The sequence below is a fragment of the Pan troglodytes genome, chromosome 5 (genome assembly GCF_028858775.2).
Source record: "Pan troglodytes isolate AG18354 chromosome 5, NHGRI_mPanTro3-v2.0_pri, whole genome shotgun sequence".
Classification (NCBI taxonomy): Eukaryota; Metazoa; Chordata; class Mammalia; order Primates; family Hominidae; genus Pan; species Pan troglodytes.
Window position 1 is genome coordinate 103,708,742 of NC_072403.2, and position 18,540 is coordinate 103,727,281.

Consider the following 18,540-nt stretch of genomic DNA (forward strand, 5'->3'; position numbering starts at 1 on the left):
TGTCTTGCTGTCACTTGTAAACAGAAATATGTTGAGAGTCGATTTTAAAATGTTTTAAAGTTTAGCTACCTTTTGAATTGAACGTATACAATTAAATAGTTCTTTAATACTAGAACAATGAATTTCTGGCTGATATAAAGTTATTACCAAGTTCACCACTATTTATTTATAGATAAATGTTGGCATATGGATTTTTATTACACTTTTAATGGTAGTAAATTATTCTCCTCATACTTGGAGTAGTTCCACAGTAACATGTAAGAATTAATGGAGAGTTCAAAGCCAAAAACCATTTGGGGTTAACATTTATAATGAATCATTTGGCAGAATTCTGTATGTACATGATTTCAGAGCCCTTGTAAAAATATCAAAAAAATAATTTGACAATACAGATTATAAAGGATGGAATTTCACATCATTTGTTCTGAGAATTCTATTATTTTTTACCTTGATGAAATATCAGAAATTTGAACTCAATTATTTGTACAGAGATGATTGCCACAAAAGTATATCTAAAGACAGAAGTGGAAAGTATTTTGATTATGGAGCATTCAAATAAACGATGACATAATAACATGATGAATATTATGTCAGATATATAATGTTCCTAAAATATTAATAAATAAAATAGTATGTATAAATTCAAGTATGTATATGTGATTGTATGTGTGGGAAAATATAACAAATTATCAACAATGTGTCTTTGATTAGAGAATACAGGTGACTTTTTGTTGTTGTTATTGTTGTTGGATTTTTGCCAGTTTTCTACAGTGACGTATAAAATGTAATGAGAAAAAAAAATCCATGGGGTTTTAGAAAATAAAGCATAAAAATATTTTAGTTGGCTATTCTGCACCATTAATAGTGTGGCAAATACAAGATTTTGAGTCTAAATGATAGTTAGATTGATGCACCTAGAAAAATCTTGAGTTTTACTTGCTTATCGACAAGCTTTATTATGATATTCTGAAAACCCAGAAAGACATCTTCACTTATGTGATATTTAGGAATTTAAAAATTGAAAGAGTAAATATTTCTTGTTTTTGAAGATCCCATAAGAATTAGGCAATACTCCCAGTGATTGAATCAACCTATTATCTCTATATGTTCTGAATTTGAAAGGCACCTGTGCCAGAATAACAAAAACGAAATTAAACAAACATACAACATTGACTAAATCAATAAAAGCCACACAGAGGAAATTACTATTTCCCATTAAGTATTAGATATGATAACAACAGCAGGCATGATAGCAACTTATATAAAGATTTACATTTTGTAAAACATCTACAAACAGAAGACAGTTGAATGACAAATTTATTCTAATCACATTTGCTTCAAAGAGGATTTTGCTCCATGTAAGATACTGATGCATGCTGAGAAATGTTTATTAACATCATATTTCTTTATTTTACAGGTCAGGCAATCATATCATTTCTATATTTTTGTATAAGGTATGGAAGTACTTCATTTTTATTATTTAATTGTTTACTAAGGTCTATTGTGTCCATGTCTTGTTTTAACCTCTTTATTGCTTTGTCCGATTTTCACTTCAGCGAATTCCTCAGTGAAACCCAAAAGCTTAAGTAACACTAGGGAAGAATAATTTATAACTCTGATGGCGGATAAGTCTTAAGTCTTTGTTCCTTATGAAATTATTTTTAAAAACTAAGAAAAAAATAAGCCAAAGTTTCAACGTCATTTCTGTTTTCAGGTATTTTCAATACTAAACCTTAGTATTTAAGTTGTTAAAGAAAAAAAATCCTAGAAGTTTTTAAAAGTAAAATAAATTAATTGTGTTGCACTTGAAAGTTTGACCTAAAATGATTTTTCTAATTAAAAACTAATTTTGTAACTGAACACTATTTGCAGTTTATACTTTGGGGGCCTGGCATGGCGGCTCACCACCTGTAATTCCAAAGCTTTGGGAGGCTGTGGTGGGAGGATCACTTGAAGCCAGAAGTCTAAGACCAGCCTGGGTAACATAGCAAGACCACATCTCTACAAAACAAAAACAAAAACAAAAACACAAAAAAATTAGCCAGGCATGGTAGTATACCTGTAGTTCCAGCTACTCTGGAGGATCTCTTGAGGCCAGGTGGTGAAGGCTACAGTGAGTCATGATCATGCCACTGTACTCCAGCCTGGGTGACAGAGCAAGATACCATCTCATAAATAAACAAAAACAAAAAAACAAGAACAAAACACTGTACTGTGTCACAATAATTTAGGGTTTACTCTGATTCATTAGTCAATAGAATTTCAATGTCATTGACACCATCAAAGAGGCTTATGACACAATAATGATTCACGCAAAAATCCAATAATAGAAACACTTTTTCTCTGATGAAGTATTTTTTTCTATTATAGATTTCTGAAGTTATTTCTTTCTAAGTTATACAATTGTAGCAATTTATAGCCTAAACCAATTAAATTTAATAAAAGTAAAGCCAACAAGTTAATTAAAAGATTTTTATCAGTGGAAGTGATACAGTGGTAAAAGCATTAATATATTGAAGCCCTAACCTCCTATGACTGTGTTTGGAAGTGGAAGGTCTGTGAGGAGGTGATAAAGGTTAAATGAGATTATGAGGATGGGGCCTAATTTAGTAGGTCTGGGACACTTATAAAAGAGGAAGAGACACCCCCCTCTCTATGTCATGTGTGGACGCAGCAAGAAAGTGACCATCTGTAAGCCAGGAAGACAGTCCACGTTAGAAATTGCATCAGCAAGAACCTTGATCTTGGACTTACAGAGTTCAGAATTGTGAGAAAATAAATGTCTGTTGTTTAAGCCACCCAGTCAATGGTGTTTTGCTATGGTAGTTTGTGTAAACTAAAACCTCCATTTTCCAAATCTATACATGTGGTGAATAAAATATGGTAGTTTTGATCTAAGTGGGGGAAATGATACATGCTTTATGTTTTTTAAATTTTTGTTATGTGAGGAATTTACAGGCTACTCCAGAATTGTCTTACTCTCACTGTCACTGTCTAGTTCATTGTAGTGGATTTATCACTTGCTGTCTTTTCTCAATTTGCCTATTTTTAAAAATGTTTTTAGGACCACCTTTAGCTTAATTACCTTTTAAATCCAACTTTATGTTTCAAATATTTATCCCAGCTCACAAACTTTTGAATAATTCAGATTTTTACCTCTGTGATGAGATACAAAATTGTCTAATCTAAGCTGCTGAAACCGTAAGAATTCACATTAAATTGTATTTCATGAATACTACATTGTAGATTGGAAACCTACAGAGAGTTCCTGACTTCCAAGTGTCATCCAAGTGTCTGTTTTCACTAACAGGAACCTCTCCAGTAACTACTAATTAATTATACAAACACGTATTAAGTAACTTTATGTGTTAGATCCTCTCACAGGTAAGAGCATCATAGAGGATACCTTCCACACCCCTCACCCCCACTCCACCATGAACTAGTGGTCTAAGTGGAGAATATCAACAAATAGACTATTACAGTTCAGTGGGATAAATAAATGATAGAGTTATAAAATTTTTGCTATTTTAAGTGAAATGCATCTGGGTAGCAATAAATCTCTTTGGGGCAGAGTCTGCAAAGTGTGACACTGGCTTTATTTTCTCATACTGGACACCAGAATCTTGATATTAAGTAGTCTGAGAGAGTGAACCCTGATTATAGAGGTTAGGGGGTTTTTGTTTGTTTATGTGAACATTTGTCTTTTTCCTTAGGGCTTTGTAAAGATGACAAAATGATTTGTTGGCAATAAGTGAGCACACACTATGTAATGACAACTATTTTACAGTCTCCTATATGTGTAAAGTATATATCCACAGACAACAAACTGTGAAGGATATACAGTGGGTTCTGATATCAGTGTCTTCTCTCTCACTAAGGAACAGACAATGACTCTCAACCAATGCAGCTACAAAGACAAAAGATGCCCTTCAATGCATCCCACATGGCCCCTCCCCATGCCATCTGCCTTGTCATGTGCATACCTGTGCTGAGATAAGACCTCTATAGGCCTAAGGCACAGATAAATTGTGGACACCCACCCCCTTGTCTATTCAAACACTATGTAATTCAAAATCCAAATAATGATAATTTCTAAAAGCTGAGTTAAGGAAAGTTCAACATGACCTCATTTTTTTTTCTCCTGATCACTACAGCAATGTGTTTTTTAACAGCATTATTGAGGTAAGATGAACATACCGTAAAATATATCCATTGGGATTGTACGATTCAGTGGTTTTTAGTAAATTCATGCAGCTATGAAGCCATCACTACAATCCAGTTGCAGAAAATACCATCTTCTCTGAAAGCTCCCTCAGGCCCGTTTGCATCAATCCCTTCTACCATTCCACCAATCCCATCCCTGGTCAATTACTGATCAGTTTTCTGTCTCCTAAGATTTACCTTTTTCAGAATTTTATATAAATAGAATCATGAAGTGTATGGCTATTAGTGTCTGTTAATGTAGTTTTTGCCTTTGTGTTTTGAAATAATTACAGATTCACAGAAAGTTGCACAAGCGTAACAATGAGGTCTCATTTATACTTCACCCTATCTCTCCTAATGGCGACATCTTATGTAACTATAGTAACAGTATCAAAATCAGGTATTTGCATTGGTACAATGTGTGTATATAGTTCTATGTCATTTTATTACATGTGTTGGATAACATGCATAGATTTGTATTACATGTGTAGATTTTGTCATTTTGAGAATGTTATGTGAATGAAATCATGCAATAAATGACTTTTTAAATTTAATTATTTGCAGTTTGTTGTACGTCAATTATACCTCAAAATATATTAAAATAGTGGTAGGCAGTGCACTTATTGACTCAAATCAAAGGAACCTTTCTCTACACCTTTGAGGCAAGAGTGATCATCTAGACATAAAATCTCTTTCATCCCAGCTCTTTTTAAAACAAAGTTGACACATTCTGCTAATGTCAATACAATCCATAAGCAAATCAAGGAAAGAAAATAACTTTTTATAAAAATTGTGATGACAACCCTGTAAGTCAGCTTGAGAGTGAATGCATTCCTATTTGCTGGAATGCAACATTTCAGCTCCTCGTGGGGGCTGCCCAGTCCATGGGAAAACTGTCAGGTGAACAAAGCTGATGGCACACAAAATTTCATTCCCACTTTTCCCTCTTGTCAATGCGTAAAAGGGCAGTTATAATAATGACACAATAGCAGATCATTCCATTACCTTTTCCAGCAGAGCTAGTTGTTTTGATTTCTCTAAAGTGTTTGTCTTTGTATAGACATTTAGTGATTGCTCTAGATATTACATTAGAGATACACGACTTATCACGGTTAACTAGTGTCATCATTTTACCGGTTTAAATAAAGTGTAAAAACCATGCATTTCTTTCAATCCCTTTACTCCTCCTCATTTAGAAAATAGTTCTCTTACATATTAGCTCTAAACACACTGAGAAAAACATCAAACAATGACATAATTTTCAGGATTGTTAGCCTCTTCAGTACCCAGTCAGGGATATAAGAAACAACTAAAACCCTCAGAACTTACTGCTTGGTACTTCTTTGGGTCCTGAAGTCTCTAGCCAGTCTTCCTTCTTCCTAAAGCCTTTCAAAGTGTCTCTCTCTCTCTGTCTCTTTCTCTCTCTCTATATATATATAATAATATATATCTATAACTATAGCTATATCTGTTATAATATATATTACATACTATATAGTATATATAATTCTTTATATAGGTATATATAAAATTTATGTATAAAATTATATATTATAGATAATTCTTTATATAGGTATATATAAAATTTTATGTATAAAATTATATATTAAATATAATTCTTTATATACATATATACAATTTATATGTATGTCTATATAAAATATATATGTATATATATAATTTTATATATGTGTGTATATATGCCTATTCATCTTGTCCCCTCATTCCTTTTTAATTGTTTTATGTGTTTTTATTTTCTCTTTAGCACTAGATTGCTACAGAATCATGGGATTTGCAGGCAGGGGGGTAAAATTCTGCCAATGCCTTTTAAAAATACCGCAGAATCTTTAATAATATAGTTGTTTGTTGGTATCCAAGAAGGTGTCCAGTCTATTGTTTAACTTTACACTGGGCTTCCCCGTGTATATGGCTCTCGCTTATGACTATAGGGCTTAGTGTTTGTTCATGTGTTCTTTGTTCATTTGCTTAACATACAGCCTTTACATACTGAGACTACAGTGCCTTATTACTGTGGAAATCTTTACTCCTTTGGAATAGACTCTTCAAAATGTTGTGAGTCATTGTGTGAAGCTACACCTTTATGACTTTCTAATCTTCTTCCTCTCTCTTTGTGTGTTCACTTTGGCACTTTGGATACTTCCCCAGGAAAAGTGTTATCTTGGACTGTATCTGCATAAATACACCTATTTTTTTCTCCCTCAGCTGCTGCCCTTGGAGGTTCATCACACACATAGCCAACTCCACCTGCCAGTCCCTCAACCTTTCATCTTTTTCCCCTAGAATCAACTCCTTTCCAACATCTGCCATTTGCCAAGAACACCACTGGACCAGCTCCAATTTGGAATTCATTCCGTCCTCATGCCCCCTGCCTTCCACGTGATGACTTTCCACTGGAACCTCTCCCAGTCCTCCCCTCTCCTTTTCCTACCTCATATTCTTTATGCCAGTAAAGAGAAAACTGTTAGGAAGTTTTTCATCCTTGAGGAAGTTAAACTTTCCTGATGCTGCATTTTGTATATGCCTTTTCCCACAGAAGAACTCATCAGAAGCAATGATCTTGTTATTCCAACCCAAATTCCTAAGTGGATTTTATAGGGACATTGATAAATACCCAGGTTATGATATATAATACTCTTCATATTATACCTGGAACAACTGTTTCTTCCTTTTTTCTTTTTTCATTAGGCTTATGTGAACTAGTTTCAAATTTAATGGCTATTGATGTCAATTGTATTAAAATACACTCTGAATTTTGAAAAACTGACTTTAAAAGAACTACCAGAGCCTAACTAATTTGTAAGTTTTAGACAATTTAATTAATAATATGGTTGATTATTTGGTTATTAAATTGAAATGTTGAGGTTAGTAAAGCACAAGTTTTCTAAAAATAATGACATACAATTTAGAGATGAGCAAATGCAATTGCATATTCTAAAAAGAGGATTTCAAGGCACCAGCTGCTTGCCCGCACCACTCCAATAGGAATACACTAATATTTGACTATCTTAAGTGGGCTAGTGATCAGCTTATTGAAAAATTCTAATTAATTCTAAGTTTTCATTTCTTATTCATACAATCATAGCAAATAAACTCTAACTGCAGTTATTAACATAGATTATGAAAAAGCATTTAAAAGAATATATCTAAATCTCATACAACACACGGCTTATTATTACATGCAACCAATTATATTTAAAATAAATACTTGTCTCCTACAAGCAACTATTTAAACAAAACCTGCTATGACTAAGTTGGCCAACAGGGTAGTTATTCATCCTGCCTTGCAACATCCATGTTACAAAAAGTCTCCACTGTGGTTTTATTTAAAGATCACCTTTCAAAAGCCTATCACAAAATAAAATAGTTTAAGGTAACTTTGGCTTCAGTTTTTGTTTTATATTTGTGTTTTGTATATAATGCTCATGTTCTTCAGTGATAGAATTGTAATTTTCTTATTTGACATGCACTATCTCACCTGCTGCTTCAGGTAATTACATAGTAGAACTCCTGAAATCCCTTGACCCCTTATTAGGATGTACATTCTCTTCCACCCATCAGTCACCAAGTGTTCGCTACCTGTGGAGTCTTGATGACATAGCTCAGTTCTGCATGTCAAATAGTCACTTTAGTCCAATTAAATTCTCATTGCATGGCATTTTGGATTGCTGATGAAAGCTAGAAGAAGTGATGCTTCTACTCTGGGGTTTAATAGTGTGTTTTTTTGACACAAAGTAAAGATAAGTATTCCAAAGTTGTGCTGCATGGCTATTTTCTCTCTTAAAAAATAATCATCTGACAGTGCAATATTTTCCTGTCTCAAAAACCGTAATAAATAGGAATTTGACCACCGTGGTTAATATAGTGGCTCCATGGACTGAGATACTGAGGTTTTATTATTGACTTCTCACCAGGAATTAGACCTGCCAGGCTATTTCACTGATTAAAATCTTGATTAATCACCTGTTAACGTTGTCAGATTTTACTCACTATGACAAGGGGCACTATCCATGAAGAATAGGTGAACAAAATGCTAAAGAAAATGCCATTTATAGCCAATCAGATTTTTATCTAACTCCCATTCCAAGGATTAAATTATTTTTCATCCATTTTTTTGGGGGGGAAAATAATTCCATAGGCACTATGAAAGAAAAAAATGACCTTTTATGTTTAAATTCAATGGATTTACCCAATCAGTTGGTAATTTTACGTTGTGATATCAAGTAATGAAATGGCATATATTATGGCGGAGAGCAGTGTCTTTTTTTTTTTTTTTTTTTTTTTTTGAGACAGAGTCTTTACTGTGTCACCCCAGCTAGAGTGCAGTGGCCTGATCTCGGCTCACTGCAACCTCCGCCTCCTGGGTTCAAGCAATTCTCCTGGCTCAGCCTCCTGAGTAGCTGGAATTACAGGCACATACCACCATGCCTGGCTAATTTTTGTATTTTTAGTAGAGACGGGGCTTCACCATATTGGCCAGGCTGCTCTCAAACTCCCGACCTCAGGTGATCCATCCGCCTCGGCTTCCCAAAGTGCTGGGACTACGGGCATGAGCCACCACGCCAGGCCGGAGCAGTGTCTTGATATAGGAAATAGACTTAACCAATAAATTATTTCAAGTAAAGATAGTCAAGATACAGTTAATGATTAAACAGCAGCTACAAATGGTGGGAAAACAGCTGTATCTTATTGGTTATCGTTATTAGAGTGGCAGTACTGTTTGCTTGTGAATGAGCAAGTTAAGGAGAGTCGTTGGGTGATTCAGCACTGTGCTGTGAGGCTCAGGAGTGACCTACAGAGAGGGAAGGTTTCACAACCTTAAATTCACACCTTATTTCCAAATCAAGCCTCAGCTCTTTTATTCTCAGCTTTGTGCCTCCCTCAAACCCCAACCTGACATTGTTTCTAAGAGACATTCACACAATCATATCAAGCACTATCACTTTGTCCTTCGTCTTCAAGGAACTCATCTTTTTTCCTGCTAAGTAGCTTCCTGTTGGGCATACTCTTCCCCCCGTACAATATCTGCTTTACAGATGTCACATCTATCACTAGTAACAGTGGCCCTTTCTGAATCTAAATGTCATTCTGGATTGTCTAGATCCTTATCTATTTGAGTTATGTTATTGTAGAAATCATACAAATCTACACAAATCAGTCAAAATATGTAATATTTATGGATAATTTATACACAGATATTTACAAAATCACTTGCAATATTGTATATCACAGTCAATTTTAAGAAAATACAATATTTTTTCCAATATTGTTTTCTGTGTATTATATTGGCAGTCATGACCAAAGGCTGTTATTAAGGTTACAATTCCAGCTCTGTCTCTGGATTCTTAACTCTTGGTTGTGTGAACGAATATACACTTGAACTTATTTCATATTATCTTTTATAATCCCTTCTCCCAAAAAGGGGTGGAAATTAGGGTGGAATGGAGACTTCCCAGGTGGAAGTTGTGCCTGTCACATAGTCAACCAGAAGGGAGTCACTTCAGAGTGATAAAGAGGAGAAGATATGTGCTTGGCTCAACAGGAACCTAGGGACGGGGGAGGAACAGGTCTTTCTTTAGCAGTTCCGAAAAGGAGTAGCAGCAGAGTTCTCTCTGACTCAGAGAAAGGACTCACCATTTCCTCTTATGACGCTGGTCAGTTGTCACTAGATTTACCTGGTTGTTTCACTCTTTACTCCATACCAACCACTGGAATTCAAACTAAGGATTAGATCATCAAAGCAACATTATTTATATTCCTTAGGCACTCAGGCTTCACTAATTTGTTCAAGGGATCTTATAAAGGAATCTCATTAAACAGTTCAAAATATGCTGCATTAAACGCCCACCAATCAAGAAAGATTTTCCTAGTATTTCATGCCCATTCTTTTGGACCATCAAAGACCATTAATATATAAAGAATATTAAGACAATCAGTCCATGCTCTAGTTACTTCTCTATGGCAAAGGATTCATACTGTAATGGTTTTACTGAAAAGAGTAGGTCTTCAAGTTTTTCTGAATATTAAGGGAAAGGGAACTTGTAGTAACAGGGAAATCATATTCCATCCAGGCAACTTCAGCCTTCTATTGATACCCAAAATGTGGTTCACAGATAGTCCCAGGTGCTGCTCTGTTATCACAACAAGGGAGGAAAGAAAGGACAGAACCATGCAAGCAGAGGAAAAGTAAGGAAATGAGAATGAAAACCTCTACTGTAGCTAGGCTTGGTGGTACATGCCTATAGTCCCAGCTACTTGGGAGGCTGAGGTGGGAGGATAGCTTGAGTCCTGGAGGTTGAGGCTGCAGTGAGCTGATAGGGCTACTACACTTCAGCCTGTGTGATGGGGTGAGACTATATCTCAGAAAAGAAAGGGGAAGGAAGGAAGAAAAGAAGGAAGGAAGGAAGGGAAAGAAGGAAAGAAAGAGAAAGAAAGAAAGAAAGAAGAAAAGAAAGAAAGAGAAAGAAAGGAGAAAAAGGAAGGAAAGGAAAGGAAAAGAAGCAGAAGAAGCAGAAGAAGAGGAAGAAGAAGAAGAACAAGAACAAGAAGAAGAACAAGAAGAACAAGAAGAAGAACAAGAACAAGAAGAAGAGGAAGAGGAAGAAAATGATGGAGGGAAGGAAGGAAGGTAGGAAAAATAAGCAAAGCTCAGCTCTACTGGCTATATGTTTTGTGACAATCATATGTTTATTCTTCTTTTATTTACCTGGCTGATAAGCCAGCACAAAAAGAGATTTCAAATTAGGAGTTCTTTCGGTTTTAAGGCTGTGGGCATCACAGAAGTTATTATATATTGTAATATGAATTATTTTGAAGAAGAATACTCATTTAGATGCATTAGTTATATTGTGCTTGATAAGAAAATTTGTTTCATTGTGTTGTAGTAACAAATAGTACATCATTAAAATTAACTTAAAAACAAAAACACATACACAAAATCAGTAAGAATTTCAATACACTCTATTCAATCAATAGTTTTAACAGAGATGAAAAAACTTAACTTTTAGAAAAGCAAGATGAGCACATTCAATAAACAATACCAAGTAGAAAGCACATATTTGGCAAAGTAAAAGATTTCAAGAATGTTGCACTCAACACAGGGTCCTGGGGTTATGGCATAGCAGCATGCACTCTGGTTTAGAAGGACAGGTCTAGGACAGATTCCTATTCTGCTTAGATATATAATACCTAATTCTCTTTTCTGAATCCAACTACCCTGTCACCTCTTTAGAAATATTAATGTGATCCATATTTCAGCTTACAACACATACAAAACTTACCCTTCATGTTAATAACATATGGGGAAAAAAGAGAATATTAAAGACAGGTCATGCACTAGAAAGGTGTGTGAAACAGTCAAGCTGCTTATTCAGTAATTGAAAACTTGAAAACTGTAACAATAGGGAATTTTTTGGCCTTTAACATCATTGAAAATGTCACAATAAGTCCTCATGATGCAATTTAAAAATAGAAGTTCATGTGTGTTTTCTGTCTCTGTCTGATGGACTCCAACCATCCTATAGAACAAGACAACCCATTGGGGAAAATCCATTCGGTGCCTTTCACATAATATATAGAAGTGTGGGTCCAAAAATACCTTGTCTTAACCACTTCCTATTGCTGACACAATGGTTTCTAGTGGAGAGGCAAGGTGATCATAGATTCTGTCATAAAACTTAAATAAAACAATTCATAAATTGTTACTTTCAGCACCCCAAACTGAATGTGCTATGCAATTTCAGTTGGTTAACCAGACACTCTATATATACTGTATGTAAAAGTAGATGCAAAGGGTGCTGTCCTATCGGTGCTAATATTTACAATCAATTGAGAGGACTTAGTACCTTAGTAAACGAGAGTTTAGGAATAAAAACTATTGTCAATTTGATTTTCCTTTGATTGAGTACATGGATAGGCTAGTTGGATGGCCAGGGTCTAAAATGAACGCCATTTTTTAATATCTTTACTAAAAATTTACTTTGGAAAGTGTATGTTTATGTACTTAGTTATTTAAAACGCTATTGTGTAGAAAAGGGAAGTTCTAGTTCAATCCTGCTCCTACTTCAAAATTTACAGCAAAAAAAATTAACTTATAAAGTGTTAGATCCGGGAATAACTAAAGATGCAACTTCCTCACAAGTCAAACTATTAATATAACAATAGGAATGTGAATTCATATTAATGTTTGTAATTTATATTATCAAGCATTTTCCAGTAGAAAAATTATTGCATACTTAGGAGTCAGAGAACCCTGTGTTCTAATTCTAGTTCTCCTACTTATCATCTGAACTTCTTAACTCTTAAAATGGGGATAATGATTATTTTTACCTTGAAGTGTTTTATAAAAAAGTGTATGAGCTATCCGTAAAGCATTTAACATTCTGCCTGGGTCTCAGTGCTTGCTACCTCCACACGAACATAGCACTTATACTATATTTTCATCTACTTGGGAGACACAGCTGATACTAATAACATCAAAGATTTTAGTTTAAATAAAATAGGGATTAGGACTGGCCATAAAAATGGAGTGATACCATCAAGGGATTTCCTGATTAACTTGTATTAAGATAGATAGGGATTCCAATATGGCATGGTGTAAAATATACTAAAGCAATGGCTAACCAGTGAAGAGAAGGTATACCTCTCTACTTTCCCATCAGAATGGAAACGAAAAATTGGTACTATTTTTCTCTATGTCTCTATGTCTGTCTTATTAACATCAAAGGGTGCAATGAAATTGAAACATTATTGTGACTTCACCCTGGGTGGACAATTAACTCCACTGGCAACTTGAAAAGAAAAACATTACCAAATATATCATGGTTTCAGTGTCATGGTCTTGCCTCCAGAATTGAAGAAATCGTTTAGTACAAATACCTCATTTGAGAGATGAGGAACCTAAGGTCCTTAGAGAGCATGTAACTGGCCCAGAATAATACAGCTGGCTCATGGCAGACCTGGTGCCCAAGCCAATGCTTTGTCTTACAACCTAACACCACGGTGTTTCTCAAATGTGCTGCTTTAATGATTTTTTACTAAATGTGTTCCCTTTCTTTCGATAAAACTTCATTGTTTTATGTTTATGTCTAGATTACCATATAGTTTTTCCCAGAAAAAGGTAAGTAAAAATTTCTCTTCCAAATACATTAGCTCTTCCCTAAAACTTGGAAAATGAAAATTATTTTCTGTTATTTCACTGTGAGAACTAGTCTAAAAATTCAGTGTCTGAGAAAAACTAATGAGGAAAAAAACCTTTCCCAAAGAATAAAACAACATTCTCTCATCCTAGAGCTGATTTGGCTAAAAGAAAAAAAAAAAGCCATATCTTCCTTTTTGTTATTTCAGGATTCAAATTAAGGCAGAAAATAATATTGGTCACAATATGCTGGTTTTGATATGATACTTCTGTGGGATTATTTTAAAGACAATTCTGGGGATATCAGGCATGACAGAAAAAAGGAAAGAGAAATTAATGAAGCATAAGCATAGTCAACAATATTTTTATATTTTAGAACCAGAGAAAGGGCTGAGCAATATTTTATGGGGCTCACTATCAGCCCTAAGATAAAGGCAGAAGGAATGGAAAGGGAGAGTAGCATACAAGGAAACAGAAGCAGTATAATGTAATAGAGTGGGAGGGAGAGAAAGTGGAGCAGAGAGAAAAGAATTGCATATGGAGGGGAGGGGAAGACTGACATAGAAAATGACTTCAGCTGTCACTCAGGGTTACCACTGCCATAACTGCCTACATTGATCTAGCTTAATCCCCTGCAGTATTACTCCCTTTTCTTTTGCTGTCAGGGCAAAAAATATAAGGGGAGGATATTTTTTTCTAGATAGATTCCATTCTTACAGAATAGTTAATCTTTAACTGGATTCAAATGGGGTGTTTAATGTCTCAGATAACATGTATTCTAAAGCCAATCCAAATTTTAGAGTGCAGAATTTGCAGTTAAAATACTTCATTGAAACCCCTTTTGACTTATTTTCTTTCTATTGGTTTTAAAACTTCAACTAAAGAAAAGATTTTAAAATGCCATCTGCAATATATTTTAAATCTTGCTACAAAAAGCATTGAATCTGTTCATTTCCTAATTGCACAGTCATAATTTCATAGAATTTACTTATCCTTTCCGTTAGGCTTTGTTTATGAATATGTACAGCATTGATTTATTCAACTTATGGTTTTTAACTGATGAGATCACTAATATGGTCCAACTGGTAAAACATATCGGCAGCCTGCCTGGTATCATGAGTTTGTAATAAAGGTAGGTCTAGATTTCTAGAAGGTGACTCTCAGTCCTCAGTCTTTATGAATTGGGGGGACGAATGATCCAGGTGTTTTTTTGTCGCAATAAAAAGAATAAGGTACAAAAATAAGTAAGGATTCTCCATTCATTGTGAAAATATACATAAAACAAACAATTTTTATTCATACAACACTGAGAACTGAAATGGAAATCCAGTGTAGTGGATCCTTCTATTTTGTTTTTGAACTAGATACACCTAATTCTCTTGCTTCCAGTTATATCCAAACATTCTCGGGGAATCTCCCTTGTTTCTGTAAATAATTAGGACTGTCCCTTTTGCTAGTAAACAACATTAATTTCATTGCATTTTTATAATATAGTCCTTAAGAAAAAGGTGTGTCTAATAGCTTCTGGTATAGACATGAGCTAAGGCCGATATTTTTACTCAGCTCAGTCAAAGAAGAGGTCTTTCTCTCTATTATCTTAGAGACCACATACTACTACTTCTTTCATTCTTTTAAAACATCAGATAAGAAATTGGAATTTCATGCTACCCTTCTGCTCTCCTTGAACGTATAGCCAAGCTGCAATGTCCATTGAGCAATTTGGCATGATTTGGACTCCCTCCTCAAACAGGATAAGACTGGAGTAATAAGGAGGGAGCAGGTCAAGATGAAGGAGGATTTGCAGTGCTGTGCTTAGATACATGAACACTGGCCTGCATTATACCTGGCTCTAGTGGAGAGTGTTATTAATCCTCCACTTTAATGAGCACCAAGCTTTCTCACAAGACTTAAAATAAATCTCCTACCAGTGTCCCTTCACAGCGTTACTGCAATTGCATATGCTTCCATTAGACCTTGCAACTGGTAAAGAAAATGAGACATTTCAAGGCTATTGAACACAGTGAATCAGGGCAAGTTAGTTAATATGGATTTTTTCCATAATTTTGTCAGAAAAGAAAATCGTTTGTGTGTGTGCTTTATATTCTCACTGGTTCTGTGGATCTACCTAATATTAATATCATCTAGTTGCTTATTTTGTTTATGAGAATATTATTATAATAATTTTTCTCTCATGTTACCCAATCTAGATTAGATTCTCAACACTCTGCTCTTGGCCTTTATAGAAATTAATAAATGTTTGATGGACAAATTAATATATTTCAGGTCTTTACCCAGACTTTTGGGAAAAAATAAACATATATTTTAAGAGAAAGAAATTAAATGTTTTTCTATGGATACAAATATGTAGCAAATATGAGCTTAAGGGGAATCAGAAAAAATATCCCTCACTTAATAAAATTGTGGTAAAATCAAAATAGGTGAATAAAATAAAATGGTTACATTTCAAATGAATGAAGATGATTGAAATTTTATCATCTATTAAATTGGTAATAGCCACTGACTCAGAAATAGGCAATGCATTCCCTCAACAAGGTGACCTGATCTTAAACCTCATGCAGTAGAGGCCTGAAGTTATGGACTGGAAGGAACTTGTGAAGCCTGGGTAGACACTGAGTTTTTAGGAATTACAGAGCCCACATTCATGCTACAAAATTGACTCATTCTCTGGCAATTGGTCTTCTTGCAAATGCCGAAAACAAATTTTAAAGCTGTAAATTAAGCAATAGAAAAAGTCAGAAGAAATATGTAGCCATATATTCTAACTTCTAGCCAATTCAGACCAAATATTACAGGTGCCTTTCCTTCATCATGTTAGATTTTCATGTGTTCATTAATTCATTAGTTCATTTCACTGACCTCTTGCTCTTCACTAAAGATCTATGGGGGCCAGGCACAGTCCCAGCACTTTGGGAGGCCAAGGTAGGAGGATTGCTGGAGCCCAGAAGTTTGAGACCAGCCTGGGTAACATAATGAGACCCTGTCTCTACAAAACATAAAAAAATTAGCAGGCATAGTGGCTCCTGCCTGTAGTTCCAGCTACTCTGAAGGTTGAGGTAGGAGGATTGCTTGAGCCCAGGAGAGGTAGGTTACAGTGAGCCATGATCTTGCCACTGCACTCCAGCCTGGGTGACAGAGTGAGACCTGTCTCAAAAAAATTAAATCTTCTCCCATGGAGTTTACACTAAATAAGAGGAGAAACAATGCATGTTTGGCTAAGGGAACTTGCTTTTCAGCTGAGAGGAAAGGAGACAGTATTCAGGAAATTGAAATTTATTCAAAAAGTGAAAAATATAATCCATAGTTAAAACAATATCAAACATCTATTTTCTTTGGATTTTCATGGAACTACCTTAACTTAATATCATTTTGGGGAAAACTGAGGGCCAAAAAGAAGATGAGAAGAAGAATAGGAAAAGGTAGCTACTGTAAAAGACTTAGCTGCATGCTTAGGGAGGAAGGTGTTGGTAAATAAACTCCCTCAATTAATGGGTTGAATTGAGAGTCCATGGACACAATTTCTGTTCATTGGGAAAGGAATGATTTCAGTGACTAAAATTGTAGACTAAAATTATGTTTGATTATGATTCATGCTGTTTAGAAATAAAAATGTCTATAAAGTCATTTAAATGAGTCAAAGCCAAATAACCCTGCCTGCCATGTTTTTGAATAATGAAATAGCAAGCAGTCTTCTTTCCCGATGATTGATATAACTGTACATGTTGTCTTTCATAAGTACCATGACAACCACTATCTAATCTTTCATATCAGCTTTCAATATAAATTCCAACACAAATATACTAGCTTACCAACAAGTCTTTTGAGAGTTTTAATAGCACAATTTGAAAGGACAGAAACAAATTTTTGCTTTACTGCATTTTTTAGTTTATTTTTTTTTAAATTAGAGATAATATAAAATCAAAATTTAAAAAATCAAAAAATAAAAGAATGCAAAAACAAACAAATGGAAGTTCTCTGTCTTTCTCTAATATTCTTTTTTAAATTATACTTTAAGTTCTGGGGTACATGTACACAACGTGCAGGTTTATTACATAGGTATACATGTGCCATGTTGGTTTACTGCACCCATCAACTCATCATTTACATTAGTATTTCTCCTAATGCTATCCCTCCCCCAGCCCCCCAGCCCCCAACAGGCCCCAGTATATGATGTTCCCCTCCCTGTGTCCATGTGTTCTCATTGTTCAGCTCCCACTTATTAGTGAGAACACGCAGTGCCTGGTTTTCTCTTCTTGTGTGACTTTGCTGAGAATGATGGTTTCTAGTTTCATCCATGTCCCTGCAAAGGACAAGAACTCATTCCTTTTATGGCTGCATAGTATTTCATGGTGTATATGTGTCACATTTTCTTTATCTAGTCTATCATTGATGGGCATTTGGGTTGGCTCCAAGACTTTGCTATTGTGAACATTACTGTGATAAACATACATGTGCATGTGTCTTTATAGTAGAATGATTTATAATACTTTGGGCATATACCCAGTAATGGGATTGCTGAGTCAAATGATATTTCTGGTGCTAGATCCTTGAGGAATCGCCACACTGTCTTCCACAATGGCTGAACTAGTTTACACTCCCACCAACAATGTAAAAGAATTTCTATTTCTCCGCATTCTCTCCAGCATCTGTTGTTTACTGTCTTTTTAATGATTGCCATTCTAACTGGTGTGAGATGGTATCTCATTGTGATTTGGATTTTCATTTCTCTAATCACCAGTGATGAGCATTTTTTCATAAGTTTGTTGGCTGCATAAATGTCTTCTTTTGAGAAGTGTCTGTTCATATCCTTTGCCCATTTTTTGATGGGGTTGTGTGTTTATTTCTTGTAAATTTATCTAAGTTCTTTGCAGATTCTGGATATTAGCCCTTTGTCAGATGGATAGAATGCAAAAATTTTCTCCCTTTCTGTAGGTTGCGTGTTCACTCTGCTGATAGTTTCTTTTGCTGTGCAGAAACTCTTTAGTTTAATTAGATGCCATTTGTCTATTCTGGGTTTTGTTGTCATTGCTTTTGGTGTTTTAGACATGAAGTCTTTGCCCATGCCTATGTTCTCAATAGTATTGCCTAGGTTTTCTTCTAGAGTTTTTATGGTTTTAGGTCTTACATTTAAGTGTTTAATCCATCTTGAGTTAATTTTTGTATCA